The 10513-nt window shown below is 48.1% G+C and overlaps 1 protein-coding gene across 1 annotated transcript in view; it reads left to right on the forward strand.

Moving 5' to 3' along the window:
• MEIS2 (Meis homeobox 2) overlaps window positions 1-112 on the forward strand; it is a 173878-nt gene extending 173766 nt beyond the window's left edge. The window contains exon 14 of the mRNA XM_069017705.1: window positions 1-112. This exon is cut by the window's left edge and continues 1335 nt beyond it. The gene's annotated coding sequence lies outside the window, so the exon portion shown is untranslated.
• The last annotated feature ends 10401 nt before the right edge of the window (window positions 113-10513 follow it).

Here is a 10513-nt window from a genome sequence, read left to right on the forward strand (position 1 = left end):
GTCAAAATTTACATTAAAATACTTGTATGAGGACTGTGACGTTATGTTTTAAAAAGAAAAAAAAAAGGTGTTAAGTCACAAAATGCGGTAATAAATATTTCATTTTTGATTTTTTGCTAGACTTTTGTGTTTTTAATCATGTTTAGCAGAGTCTGAAGTTATCATGAGAGATGTCTCAAACACATTTCCTATCAGTATTGAAAAGAAAGGCTGGAAAAATCAGAAACAAGCTTGTCATTGCATTAATAGAATAATTGAATGAAAGACCATCTGAGGTTATATATCTCTGCTGATTACTGATATTAGATTTTTGCCAGATTGAACAAAATTTGAAATATTGTCTCACCAGCTTGCATTTCAGAGAGATGTGTCTAATATTTGTACTACCTGCTAATAACATAGAAGCTGAGTTTGAGTTGTGAAGGCCCAGGCATGAGATGATTAATCCCATGTGTGTACATGTATGTGTGTGTACATCCATAACCACAGCAGACCATAATTCCAGGTATTTAGTTCAGAGGTGAAGAATGGGTTTATTGCAGGAATAGGTTTGGAGGTTTTAGGAGGAGAAAAGAGGCTTGGGCTCCAATGGGAATTTTTCATATGTGAGGACTGTATAAGCTAGCTTTTGAGATGGGTTTACTCCTTTTGTTGTCTTCAGCTGTTTTCAGAAAAAAAAACCCAAACCAAAGCAACAAAGCATCGGCTAATGACAGAAAATGTTGATTTGACATTTTGTATGCAAGTAGCTGGAGTAGAAGCATGGTTAAAGGTTTGTTTTTTCTTAAGCAAAAGCTTCTGGCATTTTGAAGCAACTAAAGGAGAGTTTGAACTAGGAAGACATGAGCAATGTTAGAAAAAGCAGCCTTTCACCTTCCTCAGTGGCACTGTTAAGTCAGCAAGAGTGGGATGGGGCCCAAAGAGCAGGGGAAAGCCCTGCCTTTATTCCTGGGAGGAGGGGAGTGGGAAAGGATTTGTAATTAACTCAACTTTCTAGGAAACAAAAATTACCAACTTCAACATCTGTAAATTTGCAACCCTTCTCCTCCTTCCTTCTCATCGTTCCAACTGGACAGGGTGTCTTTAAAAACTTTGAGTGACAACTTTTACCCCTGGAATGTGGAAAGAGGCTCAGCCTCATAGTTAATGTTTAATTTCTGAGCTGAGCAAATGGACCCACACTGCTGGCGGTAGAAGGGAGGATGCCAATAGAATGGGTGTGAGGATTTATTTAGCAATCGGGTCCTGCTTTGTGGGCGTCTCTTATAAGGCTTTCGTATGAAATTTAGATTATGATTCCCTGCTCGGCTTTGATGCTCTCTATCCTGGTCAAAATCACATCAACCCTTCAGTCGCATAAGAAGAGCACAGCATGGGTGCCTGTTTCCAAATTCTCTGATTTTTGTGGATGCAGAATTTAAGAAGGCAAGATTATTTGTGTTAGCACCTTAAAGGGGAGGCTTTTATTTTTATTTTTTTTAAGTCAGTACTTTATTTCCTTGCAGGTCTTTTCTCTAGAATTTGAGGAGAAATGTCAGAAATCACATTGGTAGAAGGACAGGGAAGAATTTATCCATAGTAGATTATTTGTTTTTATAATGAGCTAAATATGTGCATTGCTGTGTTGTCTTTTACTTTCTTTCTTTTTTTCTCACCCTTTTGGGCTGTGCTTTCCATGAGATGTCTTGCTGAAATCCAAGGTACAATATCGTGCAGAGATTTCTCCGTCTGAGATTTTCTGTTTAGCATGGAAGGTTCCGATTTTGGTATTTTTAAGAACTGCTCAGCTGTCAAAAGCAAACAAAACGGGAATAATGTTTTGACAGCGGTATAGTGTTAAAGAAAATACTCGAGTCTGAATAAAAATTGCTTATGCTGTGGGAAACGAAGGGTAACAGAAGAAACACCTTTTGTTTACATACACGCATGTTTATAATCCCAAATTTCCATTTCGCCGAGCGGGTCTGGGTTGGGAGTTGTAGTCACCATAAATGAGGGATTTTTCTTCCAGATTTTGCTGCCTTTAAGGCGAAGAGAGGAGGGGAGCGCACCTCCGGCAGCGCTGCCGCCCGAGCCCTGCCCGTCGCGGCGAGCGGGCACCGCAGGGCCGAAGAGGAGATGCCGGGGGGAGCCGGGCGCTCCCCACCTTTCATTCATAGCCGCAGAGAGAGCGAGGGAGAGAAAATTGCCCCAGACCAGGTTTGCGAGGGCCAGGGGGGAGCCGGGAGGGGCCGGGGCCGGGGCCGGGCAGGGGAAGGGGTGCGGCGGGGGCACGGGCTGGACCCGCTCTCCCTTGCGGGTTTTGCTCATCGCTCCAGCGGCTCTCTGGGCTTCCCGAAGGGAGTGAGGGTCTGCCGGCGGCGCCTTTGTGGGAGTCAATCCGGAGCCATTAGCCCCACTATATGGCTGATGCGTGTGCTAGGAAAAAGCCCCATGGAGCCCGGAAAACGCCCGAATCTTTTCCCCAGGCTCGACCGCGTCCCCACGCCGCGCGGAGCGGCAGGAGAGGGTTCCGCTGCGCGGAGGGATGGCTGAGCCCCACGTCTCCCCTACCACATCCCTGAGTTCAGCCGAGAGGAAACGGGGCCGGCCTTTTAACTCTCCTGACAGCACTTGGGGAAAAATCAACCCCGCCGGCGCTGCGCGGGAGAGAGCCAGCTCCGGGCTGGGCAGCCCAGCCGCTGTGGGCTGAGCAGGACCGGATGGGATGAGGGGCGGGTGGGGGCAAGGTTTGCAGGCAGATTTTAATATTAATAGTTTTGGTGGCGAGAAAGAGACAGACAGAAGGGAGGTTGCTCCTCTGGGCAGAGTCTCTGCGACAGTGATGATGGATGACCCCGCACGGCTAAATAACTCCTCCCCTTCATCCCCACACGGTGTCAAAGCTACTTTACTTGCAGCTTTAGGAATAAAAAAAATTAAGCACCTTCACCCTATACCTTGCATCGATTTATGGATCATTATGAATCAATTACTGCTCTCAATATTTTAGAATTTGCTTACAAAAAAGAGGGTCTGTGTCTGGAGAAAAAAAAAAAATAATTTTTGCCTTAGTAAGAAATACAGAATCTTCTTGTACAGGCCTGTGACTAAAAAATCGCCGCTAATAATTGGTGTTTAACCATTTTCCAGGGGCCGCATTACTGGGGACGGGGTCAATATCTTTGGTGTGCATCTCCAAGAGCGCCATAAAAACTGGGGGATTCCACAATGCGCGTGGAATACGTGTGGCGCATGCAACCTCGTTGCTTAACTATTCCAGGGAAAGACAGAAAGAGAGAGAAAGAGAGAGAAAGAGAGAAAGAGAGAGAGAGAGAGAAGAGAGAGAGAGAGAGAGAGAAAGAGAGAAAGAGAGAGAGAGAAAGAGAGAAAGAGAGAAAAAGAGAGAAAGAGAGAGAAAGAGAGAAAGAGAGAAAGAAAGAGAGAGAGAAAGAGAGAGAGAAAGAGAGAGAGAAAGAGAGAAAGAGAGAGAAGAGAGGAGAAAGAGAGAGAAAGAGAGAAAGAGAAAGAGGGAGAGAGAGAGAGAAAGAGAGAAAGAAAGAGAGAAAGAGAGAAAGAAAGAGAGAAAGAAAGAGAGAAAGAAAGAGAGAAAGAGAGAGAGAAAGAGAGAGAAAGAGAGAAAGAGAGAAAGAGAGAAGAGAGAGAGAGAGAGAGAAGAGAGAAAGAGAGAAAGAGAGAAAGAGAGAAAGAGAGAAAGAAAGAAAGAGAGAAAGAAAGAAAGAAAGAGAGAAAGAAAGAAAGAGAGAAAGAAAGAAAGAAAGAAAGAAAGAAAGAAAGAAAGAAAGAAAGAAAGAAAGAAAGAAAGAAAGAAAGAAAGAAAGAAAGAAAGAAAGAAAGAAAGAAAGAAAGAAAGAAAGAAAGAAAGAAAGAAAGAAAGAAAGAAAGAAAAAGAAAGAAAGAAAGAAAGAAAAGAAAGAAAAAGAAAGGTTTAAAAAGCCCAGAAGCGAGCTCCATAAGACACCCCCTCCCCCCAAGTGCTGGATATGGTGCCGTGAGGGGGTGCGGGGCCGGGACCGAGCTGCGCGCCCACGGGGCAGGACAGCGGAGCCCGTCTCGGTGGCTGCGTGCAATGGGAAGGAGGCTTCAGCAGGGACAGAAAGTGTGTGAAGTCGGATTTCTCTCGCTTTCTCTGTATTCTCCCATTTGCAGCAGTGTTTGAGGATCTCAAGGTGTTTCTATGGCTACCTTGTGTATGTGGGAGGGTCATATGTGGGGGTGCCCAAGAGAAAAGGCAGCTCTTGGGTGATCATTTATCAATGTCACCCACATAATGATTCTCTCTACAGCCTTCTATTGATGAGGATAATTACATTAGCTCAGAGTGACTGATCAATGAAAAACCACCAAACAAAAACTTCTTTACTCTTCTATAATACCAAAAACCGATACAGAAATAAGATAGAAAGGGAGGGTGGGATTTCCCTTTCCTTCCCTTTAGCAATTATTTTTGTAACGAGCAAGGGAAAGCAAGGAAGTTTTATCCGATTAGTTTCCTTTTCAGAAGAGGCTACCATTTTGTGAAAATGTTCCCTTAAACCTCTTGGCATCACCCCGTGCCTAGTAAAAGCAAATCGTTATTTAAAATATTAACTACTGCTTCTTCCCTAGACCCTAAATCCTTTGCTTTTACAGTTGTGTTTTGTGATCGGAGGGCGGGGGTTGGAGGAGGGGGGAAGAGCGAGATAGTTTGGAGCTGCGAAGAGGGAAAGGGATGGCAAATAACTTTTCTTGCTCAATTTCAACTGTCTCTCTTTGTCAGGTTTTCTTTGGTTTTATCACTTCATAAAGTGGCTCTATTAAAGATGGAATGTGGCCTCCCTGAGATGCTGCTCTGTCGGTGAAAGCTTGCAATTAAATTACGGGTTCGTTCTTTCCAGAGTTAAAAATCAATGTTTTCTCAATTAAAGGGAATTTTAATGCTTTTATTGGGAGTTGTTAAGGACGCCGTAAATTTTACTGTAATGCCTCTAAGCTCCGAAGCCCTGCCAGTGGACAGGTTGATATTCATGTTGGTTTTGGCGGAAGAGGTTGTTGCTGGTTTTGTTTTCTCTCTAAAGGGCCTTCTTCAGAAAACTCAGTCATTTTGAATAACTGCAAGACAAACTGATGCAAAGGGGCGGGGGAGCGCAGGCTCTTCCTTCTGCCCTCCTCTCTCCATTTCGTACTGCCATCAGCTCCTCTCGCTGTGGCAGTGAGCCCTGCCTTAGCGCTCTCCCACCGGGCGCAAGGGCGGGTTTTCAGCTGGTTTTGCTGGGAACGGAGAAACGCTTCAGTTTCGGAGCACGTGTTTCGCCCAGGTCGCTCCCCCTCTCGGAGAGACCGGGGGTGCTGAGCGGGGACGCGGGGCAGTAGCCGGGGCTCCCCTGCGGGGCCAGCGAGCTGCCCGCCCGCTCGCCCGGCTCGCACCCTGCGGGCTGCGCAAGGGCTCCCGCTCAGCAGATCTAGCGCTAGTAAAGGAGCGTGTCCGGTCCCGCTGCAGACCTTACATTTCTGCAAGCATCTGCTTACAGGGATGACTACAAGTTTGCCCTGGGACGTAAATGAATGGAAGTCGGAATAGGGCTGGCAGAGACACTTTTTTCCTTTTCTTGCCAAAATATTGTTTCTTCACAGGCTACTGTCAAGGAAAATCCCCACCAGGAGGCTGATCTTGAACACATTTACACGGGGTTAATTCCCCGAGCCGCAGGAGAGATCATCCCCGGGCCGTGAGATCAGAAATAGGCCCTTATCGCCTGGTTTTGTCCGAAGCGTGTTTAAAATTCCTTAAATTACCTCCATGAAGAACCACTGCAAACTCCTTTAGAATCTGCTTTGATTAAAGCGACTGTCAGATTCTTCGAGATTAGGCGAGAGAAAACGCAGAGTAGGATGTATTTATTATTTATATTATAGTCCACTGTGAACAGTTGGAAGGGGAGGATTAGAGAGAGCGTTTGAAAGAGGAGACAAGAGAAAGCGAGAGAGAGATGTAACCCTCTCTGTGGTTTGGACCAAGCTGCTTCATTTCTTCCCCCACCCGCCGAGCTCCCTGTGCCGCCACCCCAGCTGCGCTCCCCAAAGCGGGACCGCCAGCCCGTCCTCCCGCTCGCCGCGCTGGCCAGCAGCGTCCCGCACCACTTCGTGAAGGACCCGGCATCAGTAACCCGATCGCTCTGGTTTTCACTCAAGTTTGTATTGTTCTGCTCGAGCCTGGTGCGTGGCACTAAACACAGCCGGTCCCTAGGGAAAACAAACCAAAAAAAAAAAAAAAAAAAAAAAAAAAGAAAAACAAAAAAAAAAAAAGGAGGGGGATGACGACGGATGCTTTCCGCTCTCAGGCTTGTGTCTGTGTTTAGAAATACAGAGCAGGGGAGAAAAACAAAGCCATAACCGGGTTCTCACTAAGCAGGTTTGCTTTAGGACCTCCCGTTAGTAGGGGGAACGGGGCAGTTGTATTTGGCTAAGGCGGAAGTGAGGAGTTCGGGAGCTTATTTTATTTTATTTTATTTTATTTTGTTTTGTTTTATTTTATTTTTTAAAATTTTTCCCTGCGGCTGCTGCTCTCCAATTCGGAAACATTTTCAAATCTATGAGCCTTGAATGGACAAATACTCGCTATTAATATGGGACATGGACGAGTGGCAAAAAACCTGAATGGAAACTGTGCGGTAGCTTTAGGAGAAACTAACGATGTGCTTCAGCTCTTGCCATTACAGGGAAGGAAAGAGGGGGAAACCCCTTCTGATTAATAACTAGCAGGGTAATGTTGAGGGCTTTTTCTGCCCGATTGCCTTTTTGAATTAGAGCCGATTTCTTCACACTTCAATAGGGCCTGTCTCTTTTAAAATGACTGACAGATTTGTTTCTCCTTTTTTCTCTCCCTGAGACTTAATGATGTAAATTTTCTAATTAGTTAAATCACGTTGCTTAAAGGCCTTAATGTTTACCGGGCAAGGAATGATAGCCGCATTCGGATCTCTCGAAATAACCAGCGAAATAATATTAGAGTTTTTGCAGAGGGAGGGAGGGAGGGAGGGGGAAAGCGCAGAGGGAGAGATGGGCTGGGGAAATATCACGTAAAATGAGAGCTAAAGTTCAGCCCGGAGCTTCTTCCCTCCTCCCCCACGCCCCCGAACCCGCTTTTATTTTTCAATCAGCTAAGATTTAATTAGGAGCCCCCAGGCCGGACGATCTGATATTTTCTCATTAGTTTCCCATCAGTAATCTTGAGTGTTAGATTGGCTTAAAGGTTGTCAACATTTGACCAATTTTATTTAAGGCAAAGAAATCACGCATTATAGCTCCGGGACCCGAGACCTGAAAATAAATCCTGCCCGGATCAGCGGAACTAACATGCGAAAAAAATGTTGACAATTCATCGTTGTGTTTAATAAGTTGCATAATGTATGGTACGCACATGCACACGCATGGAGAGCGGCACGGCGGCACGGCGCAGGGCGCCCAGCAACGCGCGCACCTGGCTGTCCCCGTGTGTGTGCACACGCGTGTGTGTGCGTGTGTCTACACCTGTGTGTGTGCGGTGCACACGTGTGAGTGTGCGCACACCTGTGTGCGCGTGTCCACGTGTGTGCGCCCCATATCCGCGTGTGCCCCTGAGTGTGTCCATGCGTGTCCGTGTGTCCCGTGTGCGTGTCCGTGCGTGTCCGTGTGTCCCACGTGTGTGCATGTGCGTGTCCGTGTGCGGGCGCGCGGCGCGGCAGCGCGGGCTCCCAGGCGCAACCTCGGAGCGCCCCCTGCTGCCCGCGCCCGGCGCCTCCGCGGAGGCGCGCTCCCCCCGCGCTGCGCGCTTCCCTGCGCGCTTCCCTGCGCGCTTCCCTGCGCGCCGGGGCAAGGAGCGCGCCGCGCAGGGGCCGCGCAGGCGGAGAGAGAGTGCCCCCTGCCCCGCGCCTCCCTTTCGGCCGCGGGGGATCGTAACATAAGCAGTTTACGAGGCTGCCCTTTTCCTTTCTGTGCGGGCGCAGAGCTGCCGGTAGCGGAGAGGGGCGGCCGATAAGGAGGAGGCACGTGCTTTTGTAGCCCCCGCCGTTTACACTGCGCGCCCCTGCCCGCCCCGCGCCCGGCGGCAGCGCGGGCGGTGCTCAGGGGCCGCCACCCGAATTTGGCTGCCCGCGTGGCCCCTCTGCGCGCCTGGCCGCAGGCGCGGGGGAAAAGGCAATAAAACACTGCCAAACGGGTGTCACAGGGCCCCGGTGATTTCTAGGTAAGGCCGCGGCTTCATGTCTATTGAAAGCACAACAGCAGGGTAAAATCGACCGATCTGTTACGATTTCACCCCAGACTTTTCCGCTCTGATCGAGCGGGCTGTTTCGCGCTCGCCTCCGCCGTCCTTCCCGCACCCACGCGTGCCAGCCCGCCGTGCCCACGCCGAGCCCTCTCCCCGGACGGGTTCCGCCGAGCGGCTCTGCTCCCGGCTGCCCGGGAGGAGCGGGGGAAGCGGCCGGGCAGGAGCGCGGGGTGCGGACAGCCCGGCCCGGCGGGGCGAGCGCTGGCCAGGGGAGCGCTGCCGCCGCCACTCGCCACGGGGTCCGGCCTGCCGCGGGGAGCCGCTCCGGCCGGGGCTGCGCGGGTGCCGGGGGATCGGACAAGGCAGAACTCCGCTCGGGAGCCGCCGAAACTTCATAAACTGCACTCGCTTAAGGAGTTTTCATACCTTTTCATACCCTGGGGTACTACAGTTACACATTTACTGTTTAAAAGATTATTTTGCCCAATTAAAAAAAATTAAATAATCACACAAACCCACCACTCAAACCTGCATCTTGTCCCGTTGGTTCAGGGATGTGCCTAGATAGAGCCCGGCCAAAACAATGCTGTGCAGAAGACATGGCTGGACCAAGACAGGAGTTGCTCACATTTATTTTCTTTTAAAAATGTGCGTGAAAGGGAATGGGGGAGGGTGGAAGAGAATATTTATCAGAATACCAGAAGACACCTTTCTTGAAACAAAGGCAAGGGGAATCATCTCTGTTGCAAATCCATCAGGCAGAGACCAAATAACAATATTTGTAGTCGGGCATTCAAAAAATACAATGTGCTTAAATAACAACAAATGCTTACTACAGTTGCTACAGCGCAGCTTAATAAAAAATTAGCCTTACTGACAGTCTTGTCAACATCTTAAGTAAATTATCATAGAGATGGTCTTTGGAGAAGAAAACCCACACTCCTTGCTAAAACACCTCCTATCATTAATCTTAAACCACTTGAAGATTATGATGGAAAGAATGGGATCAGTAACCATTATCACCTCAAATTGCTGTTAAAAACTCCGCTGTTTATTTTTGCAACAAAAGCGAATGTATCTGGGAAATGCAGAAAAGGGAAGAAAGGACAACACAAGAAAGGCAGAACAATTGAGGCGAATCCTGTTGCAACCTCGATGATAAACACATGGAAAAAGCTGTTACTGCTCTGCGGATTGCTGGAATTTGGGTAGACGTTAGAAAAATAAACAAAGTGATGACTCCGCACCAGTTCAGTAAATGCACCGCTACACTCAAAAAAAAAAAAAAAAAAAAGGTAACTTCTTAAAATTATTTGTGGTTTCTTGAATATCCGGTATTTGCCTTTATCTACATGTATTATTTGATAAAGATCAAAAGTATTAAAAATGTACTTGCACCTTTCACTGTTCATAGGTAGAAAAAAATTAATTTCGACACTTTCTTGCTCGTATTTTGTATGCATTGCGTGTTTTCCAGTAATCGTCAGAATAAAGTCTATAGTGTAGTTTTATGAGGATCCGACGTGCTCGAAACATTTGGTCATAGCGAAACCTTTCCAGAAGCGATTCTGATTTTTATTGTCGTCTCTCCTGTTAGAATATTATCCCTCTTTGAAATACATTTTTACAGATGAAAAATAATATTTTTCCCTCGTTAAACTAATTCCAGGATTTGTCAGAGAAGGGAGAATCTGTTGATTTAGGGACACTCGACCTGCATGTTATCAACGGATCTTTACACCTTCAATGGATCCACCAATCGATGTGAGATGGGCACACGTCTGAATACAATCAAACACAGGTTTTTGAAGTTATTCTTTCAAAATGTGGAAGTTTACACGAAGCCTTTAAAGGAGGACGATGCAGCCCGGCGGGCCCTCCTCCTCCCCTCCCTGGAAGTCAGCGGAAAGGGTGCCATTAAACCAGGTCGTTGAGAATTAAAATAAACCAAACAATTATTTTCGCCTAGCAGAGCTGCATCTTCCCGTTGTTTCTGCGGTGATTCACGCCAGCAGCGGTGTACCAGAGGCAGAGGCGGGCGGGCTGCTCTTCCCCCTTCAGCGGGGGGGACGGGGGATTTGCTCCCGGAGGCAGCTCGGCGGCGAGGGGCGCTGCGCGGCGCGGTGAGGGGCGCGCAGGTAGGCGCGGCGGGAGCGGGAGCCGGAGCAGCGCTGCCAACTCCCCCGCCGCGGCCCCGCAGTGACCCCAGCCCGGGGCTGCGGAGAGGTGAGAGGTGACGCTGTTAGCCAGCGCAGACCTGGCCCTTTTAAAGCCACAGCTAATCAG

Source organism: Aphelocoma coerulescens, chromosome 5 (genome assembly GCF_041296385.1).
Source record: "Aphelocoma coerulescens isolate FSJ_1873_10779 chromosome 5, UR_Acoe_1.0, whole genome shotgun sequence".
In the NCBI taxonomy this organism is placed as follows: domain Eukaryota; kingdom Metazoa; phylum Chordata; class Aves; order Passeriformes; family Corvidae; genus Aphelocoma; species Aphelocoma coerulescens.